This window comes from Pristiophorus japonicus, chromosome 4 (genome assembly GCF_044704955.1).
Source record: "Pristiophorus japonicus isolate sPriJap1 chromosome 4, sPriJap1.hap1, whole genome shotgun sequence".
NCBI classification, from domain to species: Eukaryota; Metazoa; Chordata; class Chondrichthyes; family Pristiophoridae; genus Pristiophorus; species Pristiophorus japonicus.
Window position 1 is genome coordinate 75,037,294 of NC_091980.1, and position 14,845 is coordinate 75,052,138.

Consider the following 14,845-nt stretch of genomic DNA (forward strand, 5'->3'; position numbering starts at 1 on the left):
TGTCACTGGTGGGGATAAACGCCTGGGCTATCGCTATGGCTTTACTCAAGGTTGGGGTCTCTATAGTCATAAGTTTGCAAAGTATTACTTCATGGCCATTGCCAAGTACAAAGAAGTCCCTGAGCATATGCTCCAAATGTCCTTCAAGTTCGCAATGTCCTGCAAGGCGCCTTAGCTCAACGACATAGCTCGCCACTTCCTGGCCTTCAGACCTCTTGTACATGTAGAATCGATACCTCACCATCAGAATGCTTTCCTTTGGGTTTAAATGCTCCCAGACCAGTGTGCACAACTCATCGTATGACTTGTCTGTAGGTTTTGCTGGAGGGAGCAGGTTTTTCATGATGCCATACGTTGGTGCCCCGCAAACGGTGAGGAGGATCGCCCTTCGTTTAGCAGTGTTACCTTCTCCTTCCAGCTCGTTGGCCACGAAGTATTGGTCAAGTCGTTCCACGAAGATTTCCCAATCATCTCCCTCCGAAAATTTCTCTAGAATGCCCACAGTTCTCTGCATTGTTGTGGTTGGGGTTCATCATTTTTATCTCGTCGCCAGTTGTTATGTCTTGGATAAGGAGTCAGACTAGATACTGCAAGCTCAAAGTAAGTGTGATCGTAGTCCTTTATTACAGATCTCAGAGTGCCTCTCCAGCCTGTGAGGCCTCCTTATATACGGGTGCTCCCAAGGGATTGTGGGATCCCTTGGGACTCCAGGGGACAAGCCCTCTGGTGGTTAGACATTGTAATTACAGGTTTACATTCATAACAGAAACAGTCACTGACTTGTGTCACCAGTTGCAGAAGAAATTGGAGCCAAACACCAAGACACACAGAGCACTGCCTGTGGCTGTGAAGGCAATGATGGACCTCAATTCATGACTCCTGTCAGGAACCTGGGCACAGACCCTGAGCACCGATGCCATGAGAGCCACAAAGAAACCAGAGGTCGCATTGACCAAACCATAGGTTATGGTCCTCAAGCAAAGGTTATGTTCATCAGCAGGCCGGGGCCATTGGAGGGAGCAGCTGTGGCGGCGTTCCACAGCAGGGAGCAGCGTGTGCTGCTGCAGGAGGGCAACGGCTGAAAAGTCAGGTCGCTGATTGCAGTGCGGGCAGGAGTAGCAGGAGGGATGAAGGAGCGGCAAGAGTTTGTAGATGGAGGTGACCGGAGCCCAGGAGAGGCGCCAGTTTGGGGCTCAGAAGAGGCGAGGGCCCAGGGGCAGCATGGGCCAGTCCACACTGCAATGTGTGCGTGCTCGGTCTATGCAGCAGAGCTGGTCTCCAGTTAGTCTTGGGTAATCCTTGCCACTGGACCAAGACCTAGCTCTGTCAAGCCCGTGTGGTGGCTGGTGTGTAACAGCCACCACACGTTAAAAAAAATCCAAGCACAGGCATCTTCCACCCTTCACGATGTAGTTCGGGATCTGGAATATTAGGTCCTTCATTGAAATACCTGTGAACTCATCCCTTTTTGGTGTGGAAGCAAGTCATCCTCACTTCGAGAGACTGCCTAAGATGATATGTTGACTGTACCGATGCAGAGGAGTTCTGCAGTACAGCCCCGAGCAAGTCTCCAGATCTGTAGTAGTTTGTTACACAATTATGCAATTCGGAGGGGACACAGGAGGAGGAAGTAGAGGAGAAAGATGAAGCAGGGGGCCGGGAGAAAGGTTGATAAGGAAGACCAAAGTCGAGCAATGATGCCAGTGCTGCAAGGCAACAACCTGTTGAGGAGAGATTATCTTAAGCAAACTCTCCATCCAGCACACCAACAGCTCCACCTACCATTTGACCCTGTCTTTCCACCATTCTGAATGTCCTCCGGCCCTACTACCTCATGGATCTTACATAACTCCAATGCAAATAAAAGTTCTCTTTACTTCACATCTTTTCCATTCTGGATTTAACAAATGTTCTTAATGTTGAACCGAAATCACCCTTGTGCAAGAAAGGAAGACAGAAAGACTTGCATTTATATAGCGCCATTCACGACCACTAGACATCTCAAAGCACTTTACAGCCAATTAAATACTTTTTGAAGTGTAGTTGCTGTTGTAATGTAGTTTATGCGGCAGCTAATAGCGCATAGCAAGCTCCCACAAACAGCAATAAGATAATGACCAGATAATATGTTTTAGTGATGTTGATTGAGGGATAAGTATTATCCATGACACTGGGTGAACTCCCCTGCTCTTCTTCAATCATGCCATGGGATCATTGCATTGACCTGAGAGATGGACAAGGCCTTCATTTAATGTCTCATTCGAAAGACGGCACCTCCAACAGTGCAGCAGTCCCTCAGTACTGCACTAAAGCTATTTCCACCTCCGTAACATCGCCCGTCTCTGCCCTTGCCTCATCTCATCTGCTGCTGAAGCCCTCATCCATGCCTTTGTTACCTCTGGACTTGACTATTCCAATGCACTCCTGGCTGGCCTCCCACATTCTATTCTACGTAAACTAGAGGTGATCCAAAACTCAGCTGCCTGTGTTCTAACTCGCACAAAACCCTGCTCACCCATCACCCCTGTGCTCGCTGACCTACATTGGCTTCCGGTTAAGCAATGCCTCAATTTCAAAATTCTCATCCTTATTTTCAAATTCCTCCATGGCCTCGCCCCTCCCTATCTCTGTAATCTTCTCTAGCCTCACAACCCCCCGAGATGTCTGCGCTCCTCTAATTCTTCCCTCCTGAGCATTCCTGATTATAATTATTCAACCATTGGTGGCTGTGCCTTCTATTGCCTAGGCCCCAAGCTCTGGAACTCCCTCCCTTAGCCTTTCTGCCTCTCTACCTCTCTTTTCTCCTTCAAGATGCTCCTTAAAACATACTTCTTTGACCTTCACCTGCGCTTATTTCTATTTATGCGGCTCAGAGTCAAAGTTTTATTGTATAATATTCCTGTGAAGCGCCTTGGGACATTTCACTATGTTAAAGGCGCTATATAAATACAACTTCGTTGTTGTTGTTGAAGTGTCAGCCTAGATTTTGTGCTCAAGTCTCTGGAGTGGGAAACTCATAAGCATCCGACACAGAGGCAAGAGTGTTACCAGTGAGCCACGGCAAACACGGTTAAAATCCCCCATGACAGCAGTACACAGGTCTGCTGCTCTTCTAATTTGATCAGAGTCTTTTTCCAACTGTTGTCTAAGAGGCCAAAGATCAACTTTAGACAAATTCAATCTAGCTACCCCATCCTGCAGACCAGTATTATAGTGTAGTGTATTTTGCAAATAAATCTACACTTCCTACTTTTTAACCAACTTTATCTTTTTAGAATCCCTTGTACCCTTTCAGCTGCACTTTCTATCCATCACCATTATCCAACCAGGTTTCAGCGATACCTGTACCTAAACGCTGCATGGCAGCTTGCAATTCCAACATTTCATTCTTAATAGTTTTAGAAGTAACATAATCACATTTCAAAGAATTCCATGCATGTCTTACATTATTTCCCCCAAGTAAACTACCTAATTCCCTGTAATTAAGCTATCATTTGTTCCTCAGTCATAGAGAAACTATATACAGTATGTGCTATATTGGCCTGGATTTAGCGGTCCACAGCGTACCTACCGAGTGCGTTGATGGCATCCGAATAGAATGCGAAATTACCTAAAAGAGACTCTCCCTTGCTAGGTGCTGGCACACGCTGCGTACTAGAGGGCAGCGTAAAGACCCACGGATACCAGGGGGCAGCGTGTGTGGAAACATACCTGGAATTACGAGGGCCGGTGCACCAATCAGGAAACATTTATTTGGAGAATAAACGTTGCAATAAACTTCAGATACACACATCTCTGATTTTACTTTCAATTAAAACAAGGATATTCTGATTTTGAAGCCTTCGGCGAAGTAGGTTTGGCATTTTGTCTCTTGTCTGATGAATTGGATGGCACGAGAGTAATACCGGGATAAGATCACGCATTTGTTTATCAAAATATGAAGGTGCAGTTTTAATTATTGTGTGGTTGAATACATACTTGATTGTATGTGTATGCCTGTCAATTTGTGTTATTCCGCATTTTCTCTGCGTACCGTCCGAAATGAGACACTCAGGTTCTACAACATTCCTGGATGTCATCTAATTGAAAAGAAAGCATCCAATATAGTATTAAAGCATCGGATGAAGAGTTTTTATACCCCCTTGCATTGTGGAAACAGGCCCTGTGCCTGTTACCACTAGTTGTAAAACTTTTGTACATAATTACTGGGCAGTTGGTGGGCAATTAGCCCAACTCTGCGCCAGCACTGAGGTTTTCAATGTTGGTGCAGTGTTGATGTGGATCATCTGTCAAGTCATCATACCCACCGCAAATTCTGGCACAATAGCTGCTATTCCAACTAGTTTAATTACCTCCCAATGGTACTTTCTATATTAAGAATCAATTATTTCAGTCCCCAAACAATTTGAATGCAACACATCCCTCCTGAAAAACATTCCTGTCCCTGCCAATGCCCTCCAGTTGTTTACAAACACCAGGTTTTCCTGTTTGCTGAATGCTGCCCACCAAACTTAGACAAAGGGTTAGGATTTCCTAACAGCCCACCAGCACCTGATTGCCGCCCAAAAGACGGCTAAGATTCCCAAGATTATCGGTGGTGAAAACGTTCCCCCCAAAAAAGAAAAAAATCCGCCCAGAGAAAAAAATGGGTGTTGCACCCCGATTCTCAGCGAAAAAATGAAATTTAGGGTCGATTGGGCGGTTCTTAAAGAAAATGGGTGATAAATTAAAAAATCACTAAAAATTTACGGCGAGGCTGCGGGTTGGGCCGAGGAGGAGAAAAACACTAAAAATATTTTTTCAAAAAACAGAACATAAAAAATCGTAAAAACATCCTTTTAACCTAAATCACCACAACAGAATGTAAAAATAGTGAGTAAAAAAACAATTACTAACCTTTTTCTTGCAGAGCTACTCACTGGCCGCCCAGCTCCGCTGATCCTCGTTGCCGCTTTTTTTTATACTTACCTATGGGTCACTGCTGAGCCAAATATCATGCCAGGGTGATCTGTGGATGGTGCATGCCGGTAGTCCATTCCCCAGCAGTACCTCAAAACCGCCAGCGTAACTCAGCTGGTCAATTTCTCGCCGACCTGGTTATCGTCCACAACGGCCAATACCGCCCAGAAACCGGGAGGTAGGGCAATGCAATTTCTAGCCCAGTGATCCTGCTGTTCCTTTATGATGACCCTGCAATGACAGGTGCAACCCCAGCCCTTGATTTCTAACGTACTAATCATTCTATGATAATTCTATGATAATTGTCCTTTAAGAGGACAGAGTTCCTATCATTAGTACCTATGTGGCGAGTGACTACAGTCCTGTTTATATTCCCCTTTAATCAAACTATCCACCCTGCTATCTATGTCCTTAACCTTAGCTGCATGAAAACACATATTGGCCCTTCTGAAATATGCCCCCCTGACACTGCAAACTATCAGTCTATCTGACAATGGAGTGCCCAATTAACAAAGCTCAATTGCTTACCTTTCTCACTTTTGGTCTTGCTTTGTTTTGTGTGGAAGTTCCAGCTATGATAACATTCCTGTTTTCAATTGGTTCATTTTGAAGTGACAGAGGTGAATAGATGAGATAAACCAATGCAAATCTGAGAAGTATCTAGATCTGCCTGGAAACTATCTATTTTACTCAGAAGAGAAATGTGATTTTTGGACGTGAAAGAGTCAACTTGCATGAATTGGATGTAACATCGGGGGGTGGGTAGGGAAAGGAATTATGTACAGACTTACCAAGAAAATAAGGACCCAGGTTTGCAGTGGTAATGACGGCAAAACTGTCAGCGTTCGCCATCATTACCCCTCTGAAACTGACCGTAATTTTAGGATTAGCGCATGTACAGCTAAATGCGGAAATCCTGAAGTTGCAGTCAGTCATTCCCTGCCACAGGCTTCACTGTGAAACTCTCCGTAGCTGGCAATCAGTGAAATCAGTTGAACTGACAAAAACTTAAATCTTTTTCGCTCTAATATCACTGTTAAACACCCCATAAAATGTTAAACCTTGTTGGAATAGGTGTAACTGGGATTTTAAAGGTGTATTGACTGTTGAACAGTCCCTGAAAACCAAATGTTATATTATATTGTCAAATATCTCCATTATGATAAAAATTACTAGATTTTTAAAATGATAAAAAATATTTTTTAAAGTTTGCGTATGATATTTCAGCTTCTAACTTAACCCCATGTGTATGTCCAAATCTTTATTTTATTCTTTGTAATATTAAAAAAAAATGAAGTGATGTAGTTTTGAGGGTGCTGTATCTAACTGCAGCATCGATAGATCATTGTAAAGTATCCTTTATTTCCAGATTTTTTACTAGCCACACCCTTCTTAGTTAAGGGGACCTGCTTTTTCTGCCTCCACATTTACATTGTTTCTATTCTGATGTCCTTGCCCAAAATTGGTACCTAAAATCACACAGCACAGGCCATTCAGCCCATCGCGCCTGTGCTGACTCTTTGAAAGAAGTGTCCAATTAGTTCCACTCCCCTGCTCTTTACCCGTAGCCCTGCAAATTTTTCCTTTTCAAATATTTATCAAATTCACTTTTGAAAGTTACTATTGAATGTGCTTCCATCTCTATTTTAGGCAATGCAATCCCGATCATAACAACTCACTGCATAAAATAATTTCTCCTCATCGCCCCTCTGGTTCTTTTGCCAATAATCACAATTACACAAATTAGGGTTGTATTCCCTAGAATTTAGATGGTTAAGGGGTGATCTGATCAGAGTTTTCAAGATATTAAGGGGAACAGATAGGGTAGATAGAGGGAAATTATTTCTGCTGGTTGGGGAGTCCAGGACTGGGAGCATAGCCAAAAAATAGATTTCAGGAGTGATGTTAGGAAACACTTCTACACACAACGGATGGTAGTAGTTTGGAACTCTCTTCCGCAAACAACAAATAATGGTAGATCAATTGTTAATTTTAAATCGGAGATTGATAGCTTTTGTTAACCAAAGGTATTAAAGAATATGGGCCAAAGGTTTTGGAGTTAGGTCGGAGATCAGCCACGATCTCATTGAATGGTGGAACAGGCTCGAGGGGCTGAATGGCCTACTCCTGGCCCCATGTTTCTGTCTTAAATCTATGTCTTCTGGTTATGGTCACTCCTGCCAGTGGAAACAGTTTCTCTTTATTCACTCTAAGCCTTTCATAATTTTTGAACACTTCTATTCTTCTTAGGCAGTCCCTTGCAGTCGAGGATGACTTGCTTCTATGCTAAAAATGAGTTCTCAGGTGACTAATGAGTCCAATGCTGGACCTACAGTCTCTGTCACAGGTGGGGCAGACGGTGGTTGAAGGAACGGATTGGTGGGGTGCCTGGGTTGCCACGCGCTCCTTCCACTGTCGACGTTTGCCTTCAGCTTGCTCTCAGTGAAGAGACTCGAGGTGTTCAGTGCCTTCTCGGATGATTTCCTCCACTTTGTGCAGTCTTGAGCCAGGGATTCCCAGGTGGGGATGTTGCACTTTTTCAAGGAGGCTTTGAGGGTGTCCTTGAAGCGTTTCCTCTGCCCACCTGGGGCTCGCTTGCCATATCAGAGCTCCGGATAGGGCGCTTGTTTTGGGAGTCTCGTATCGGGCATGCGGATGATGTGGACCGTCCACCGGAGCTGATCGAGTGTGGTCAGTGCTTTGATGCTGGGGATATTGGCCTGAGCGGGAACACTGACGTTGGTGCTACTATCCTGCCAATGGATTTGTGGGATCTTGCGGAGGCAGCATTGGTGGTACTTCTCCAGTGCTTTGAGGTGCCTGCTGTACATAGTCCACGTCTCTGAGGCATATAGGAGGGCGGGAATTACTACTGCTCTATAGACCATGAGCTTGGTGCCGGGTTTGAGATTCTGTCCTTCAAACACTCTCTTCCTCAGGCGACCGAAGGCTGCACTGGCACACAGTGTTGGACTTCGTCATCAATGTCAGCCCTTGTTGACAGTAGGCTTCCAAGGTATGGAAAATTGTCCACGTTATCCAAGGCCTCGTTGTGGACTTTGGTAATCGGGGAGCAGTGCTGAGTGGCTGGGGCAGGATGTAATATGTCCTTACTATACAGTATAAATGCACACGAGGCCCATACTTGAGAAAAGATCACTCTGTGACCAGTTACCTTTATTGCTGAGGCAGACGGTGGGTGGAGCTTCCCCTTTTATACCGGAAAGTCCAGGTTAGGAGTGTCTCCCACAAGTTCGCCCCCTGTGGTCAGTGTTCTCAAGGTATACAACTTTGGTCAGCTTATACATGGGTTACAATGACAGTTGAATACATGATATCACCTCCCCTCCAAAGTCTTATTGGGATCACAGGTTAAATCTCTCTGGTGGTTTACGCTCCCTTGTAGAGCGCCTGAGTTGGGGCTCCGGTTGTTGGGTGCTGGCCTGAGTGTCTGCTGTTTGCGGTGTCTCAGGCCTGTCCGGACTGCCCACAGTGTCTGGGCTCTCCTCCACTTGGTTCCGGTGTACGGTCATCTGTGGTGGAGTAAACTCTACGATGTGTTCTTCCTCTGCTTCTTCTATGGAGTTGCTTAACCTCCTTTTAGTTTGATCCACGTGTTTGCGGCAGATTTGTCCATTGGTAAGTTTAACTACCAGAATCCTATTCCCCTCTTTGGCAATCACAGTGCCTGCAAGCCATTTGGGCCCTGCAGCATAATTAAGGACAAAAATGGGGTCATTGACATCAATATATCACACCCTCGCTTTTCTGTCATGGTAGTCACATTGTGACTGACGCATGCTCTCAACAATTTCTTTCCTCGTAGGGTGTATAAGGGATAACCTGGTTTTGAGCGTCCTTTTCATTAGCAGGTCTGTGGGTGGAACCCCTGTGAATGAGTGTGGTTGGGATCTATTGACCAACAGGAGGCATGATAAGCAGCTTTGTAGAGAAGTCCCTTGGATTCTGAGCATCCCCTTTTTGATTATCTGCACTGCTCATTCTGTCTGGCCTTTTGAGGCCGGCTTGAACGGTGCCGTTCTGACATGGTTGATTCCATTGCCTACCATGAAATCCTGGAATTCAGTGCTTGTGAAGCACGGGCCATTGTCGCTGACCAAGACATCCGGTAGACCATGGGCGGCACACTCAATCCATTTGGAGTAGGCGTCTACTACAACCAAAAACATTTTTCTCATGAAAGGACCTGCGTAGTCCACATGGATGCGTGACCATGGCTTGGCGGGCCAGGACCAGGGGCTAAGGGGGGCTTCCCTGGGTGCGTTGCCCAGCTGAGCACACGTGTTGCATCTGCGAACACAAAGTTCCAGGTCTGCATCTATCTCTGGCCACCAAACGTGTGACCTGGCAATTGCCTTCATCATGACAGTACCCGGGTGCCCATTGTGAAGTTCTCTGATAAACACCTCTCTGCCCTTCTGGGGCATGACTACTCTGTTTCCCCACAGCAGGCAATCGGCCTGAATCAAGAGTTCATCCTTGCGCCTATGAAACGGTATAAACTCCTCAGGGCATGCCCCATACGTGGCTGCCCAGTTCCCATTCAGGACACATTTCTTAACTAAAGACAGTAGTGGGTCTTTATTTGTCCAGACTTTAATCTGACGGGCTGTCACAGGTGAGCCTTCGCTTTCGAAAGCTTCAACAGCCATGACCATCTCAGCATCATGCTCAGCTGTCCCCTCAGTGATGGCTAGTGGGAGCCTGCTGAGTGCATCGGCGCAGTTTTCAGTGCCCGGTCTGTGCCGAATTGTATAGTCATAGGCGGCTAACGTGAGCGTCCACCTCTGTATGCGGGCCGATGCATTTGCATTTATGGCCATGTTGTTGGCCAAAAGGGACATTAGGAGTTTGTGATCTGTCTCCAGCTCAAATCTCCTGCCAAACAGGTACTGGTGCATTTTTTTTTACTGCATATACACATGCTAGAACTTCCTTTTCTAGCATCCCGTAGGCCCTTTCTGCCCGGGACAGACTTCTGGAGGCATAAGCTACCGGCTGTAACTGACCATTGGCATTCACATGCTGCAACACACACCCGACCCCATAGGACGACGCATCACACATTAAAACTAGTTTCTTACACGGGTCATATAACATTAATAGTTTGTTGGAGCATAAAAAATTGCGTGCTCTATCAAAAGCCCTTTCCTGGCTGTCCCCCCAGACCCAATCGGGACCTTTGCATAGGAGCACGTGTAGCGGCTCTAAAAGTGTGCTCAATTTGGGAAGAAAGTTGCCAAAATAGTTCAGGAGCCCCAGGAACGAATGCAGCTCCGTCGTGTTACGGGGTCTGGGTGCTCTCTGGATCGCTTCCGTTTTGGACGCAGTAGGTCTGATCCCGTCTGCTGCTACCCTCCTCCTAGGAATTCTACCTCTGGAGCTAAGAAGACGCACTTCGCCTTTTTCAGTCGCAGCCCTACCCGGTCCAGTCTGTGTAGCACCTCCTCCAGGTTGTGGAGGTGTTCTTCAGTATCGCGACCCGTGATGAGGATGTCGTCTTGAAAAACCACCGTCCTTGGAATCGACTTCAGGAGGCTTTCCATATTTCGCTGAAAGATCGTGGCGGCCAAACGAATCCCGAATGGACATCTGTTATATTCAAACAACCCCTTGTGTGTCGTGTTGGTGGTCAGCTTCTTCGACTCACTCGCCAGCTCCTGGGTCATGTAAGTTGAGGTCAATTTTGAAACAAGATTGCCAATGGATAGCGTCGCAAAGAAGTCCTCCGCTCTCGGTAGCAGATACTGGTCTTGGAGTGACACCCGATTGATGGTGGCCTTGTAATCGCCACATATCCTGACCTACCCATCCGCCTTGAGCACCGGCATGATCAGGCTCGCCCACTCACTGAATTCGACTGGCGAGATGATGCCTTTCCTCAGCATGCGGTCCAATTCGCATTCTATCTTTTCCCGCATCACGTACGGCATCGCTTTGGCCTTGTGGTGTACTGGCCTGGCGTCCGGATTTATGTGAATCACTACCTTGGCCCCCATGAAAGTGTCGATGCCGATGAAATAATGAGTCAAATTTGTCCAGGACCTGTGAGCATGATACTCGCTCCACAGAAGAAATTGCATTGACATCGCCCCATTTCCAATTCATGACAGCAAGCCAACACCTCCCCAGTAGTGCGGGACCATCCCCCGGGACAATCCAGAGTGGCAACCTGTTCTCCGAATCTTTGTGGATCACGACTACTGTGGCGCTGCCTAGCACCGAAATGATCTCTTTTGTATATGTCCATAGCAGTGCGTCAATCGGCAATAATTTTGGCCTCCTGGCCTTGGATACCCACAACCTTTCGAATTGTTTGATACTCATCAGAGACTGGCTGGCCCCCGTGTCTAGCTCCATTGATACTGGGATGCCATTGAGGAGCACTTTCATCATTATCGGTGGCGTCCTGGTATATGAACTGTATATGTGCTCCACATGAACTCGCTGAACTTCAGCTTCCAGCGATTTCCCCCAGTATTCATTTGGCCTCGTAGGGCTTACATCGGGCCCGTCCTCCTCGTACATCAATCTGGCTGCAGGCTTCCTGCACATACGCGCCAAGTGACCACTGATGTTGCAGTTTCTGCAGGTATATTGCTGCATGCTGGGGCATGTCCGATTGCCCTTTTCTGCCTAGAGGACTGTGTGCTGCGTTAACAATATTGACTCCCTGGTCTTTTGCTGCATTTGAGACAAGATTTTTGCCATAAATCATTCTGGTCTCTTCTTCCCCTGAGATAATTGTCTGGGCTATCATAGCCGCTGCTTCCAAGGTCAAGTCTTTGGTCTCAATCAGTTTCCTGAAAACCCCAGTGTGCCCAATGCCCTCAATAAAAAAGTCTTGCAGCATCTCTGCTCTGCATGCATCTGGGAACTTACATAGGCTCGCCAGTCGCCTGAGATCTGCCATGAAGTCTGGAACGCTTTGCCCTTCTCGCCTCCGGTGCGTGTAAAACCGGTGTCTCGCCATGTGCATACTGCTCGCCAGTTTAAGGTGTTCCCCGATCAACTTACTGAGCTCTTTGAACACCTTGTCCGCCGGCTTCTCTGGCGCTAGAAGGTCCTTCATCAGGGAGTACGTTCTGGATCCACAAACCGTCAGGAGATGAGCCCTGCATTTGTCGGCCGAATCCTGTCCCAACCATTCCTTAATGACAAAACTTTGCTGTAGTCTCTCAATAAAGTCGTGCCAATCATCACCAACACAATACCTCTCTTCTGTGCTGCTAGTGGCCATGCTCGTGTGGTTTAAATCCCAGTTTCTCATCGCCAATGATATGGCCTTACTATACAGTATAAATGCACACGAGGCCCATACTTGAGAAAAGATCACCCTGTGTTACCTTTATTACCAAGACCTCAAGAGGCAGACGGTGGGTGGAGCTTCCCTTTTTATACCAGAAAGTCCAGGTTAGGAGTGTCTCCCACAAGTTCGCCCCCTGTGGTCAGTGTTCTCAAGGTATACAACTTAGGTCAGCTTATACATGGGTTACAATGACAGTTGAATACATGACAGGTTGGTAAAGAACTGTTATTTTACGGATGCTTAGCATAAGGTCCATCTTCTTGTACGCTTCGGTGAAGGTGTTGACGATGGCATCGTCCCTTAATCCTCTCTGCTCTAAGGAAAACAATCACAGCTTCTTGAGTCTTACCACATAATTGAAGTCCCTCATCCCTGGTATGATTCTGGTAAGTCTCTTCTGAACCCTCTCCAAGGCCTTGATAGCCTTCCTAATGTATGGTGTCCAGAATTGGGCACAATACTCCAGCTTAGATCTAATCAGTAATTTATAAAAGTTCAGCATAACTTCTTTGTTTTTGTAGTCTATACCTCGATTTATAAGAACATAAAAATATAAGAACATAAGAAATAGGAACAGGAGTGAGCCATACGGTGCCTCGAGCCTGCTCCGCCATTCAATAAGATCATGGCTGATCTGATCATGGACTCAGCTCCACTTCTCCGCCCGCTCCCCATAACCCCTTATCCCCTTATCGTTTAAGAAACTATTTCTGTCTTAAATTTATTCAATGTCCCAGCTTCCACAGCACTCTGAGGCAGCGAATTCCAGATTTACAACCCTCTGAAAGAAGAAATTTCTCCTCATCTCAGTTTTATTAGTCGGGCAATTTTGTTGGGGAAATCCCCAGGGCCTGATGGACTGCATCCCAGAGTACTTAAGGAGGTGGCCTTGCATTGACAAGTCATTTTCCAACATTCCATTGACTCTGGATCAGTTCCTATCGAGTGGAGGGTAGCCAATGTAACCCCACTTTTTAAAAAAGGAGGGAGAGAGAAAACAGGGAATTATAGACCGGTCAGCCTGACCTCAGTAGTGGGTAAAATGATGGAATCAATTATTAAGGATGTCATAGCAGCGCATTTGGAAAATGGTGACATGATAGGTCCAAGTCGGCATGGATTTGTGAAAGGGAAATCATGCTTGACACATCTTCTGGAATTTTTTGAGGATGTTTCCAGTAAAGTGGACAAAGGAGAACCAGTTGATGTGGTATATTTGGACTTTCAGAAGGCTTTCGACAAGGTCCCACACAAGAGATTAATGTGCAAAGTTAAAGCACATGGGATTGGGGGTAGTGTGCTGACGTGGATTGAGAACTGGTTGTCAGACAGGAAGCAAAGAGTAGGAGTAAATGGGTACTTTTCAGAATGGCAGGCAGTGACTAGTGGGGTACCACAAGGTTCTGTGCTGGGGCCCCAGCTGTTTACATTGTACATTAATGATTTAGACGAGGGGATTAAATGTAGTATCTCCAAATTTGTGGATGACACTAAGTTGGGTGGCAGTGTGAGCTGCGAGGAGGAGGCTATGAGGCTGCAGAGTGAGTTGGATAGGTTAGGTGAGTGGGCAAATGCATGGCAGATGAAGTATAATGTGGATCAATGTGAGGTTATCCACTTTGGTGGTAAAAACAAAGAGACAGACTATTATATGAATGGTGACAGATTAGGAAAAGGGGAGGTGCAACGAGACCTGGGTGTCATGGTACATCAGTCATTGAAGGTTGGCATGCAGGTACAGTAGGCGGTTAAGAAAGAAAATGGCATGTTGGCCTTCATAGCGAGGGGATTTGAGTACAGGGGCAGGGAGGTGTTGCTACAGTTGTACAGGGCCTTGGTGAGGCCACACCTGGAGTATTGTGTACAGTTTTGGTCTCCTAACTTGAGGAAGGACATTCTTGCTATTGAGGGAGTGCAGCGAAGATTCACCAGACTGATTCCCGGGATGGTGGGACTGACCTATCAAGAAAGACTGGATCAACTGGGCTTGTATTCACTGGAGTTCAGAAGAATGAGAGGGGACCTCATAGAAATGTTTAAAATTCTGACGGGTTTCGACAGGTTAGATGCAGGAAGAATGTCCCAATGTTGGGGAAGTCCAGAACCAGGGGTCACAGTCTAAGGATAAGGGGTAAGCCATTTAGGACCGAGATGAGGAGAAACTTCTTCACCCAGAGAGTGGTGAACCTGTGGAATTCTCTACCACGGAAAGTAGTTGAGGCCAATTCACTAAATATATTCAAAAGGGAGTTAGATGAAGTCCTTACTACTCGGGGGATCAAAGGGTATGGCGAGAAAGCAGGAAAGGGGTACTGAAGTTGCATGTTCAGCCATGAACTCATTGAATGGCGGTGCAGGCTAGAAGGGCTGAATGGCCTACTCCTGCACCTATTTTCTATGTTTCTATGTTTCTCTGTTAAATGGGCGGCCCCTTATTCTAAGATCACGCTCTCTAGTTCTAGCCTCCCCCATCAGTGGAAACATTTTCTCTGCATCCACCTTGTCAAGCCCGCTCATAATCTTATACGTTTCGATAAGATCACCTCTCATTCTTCT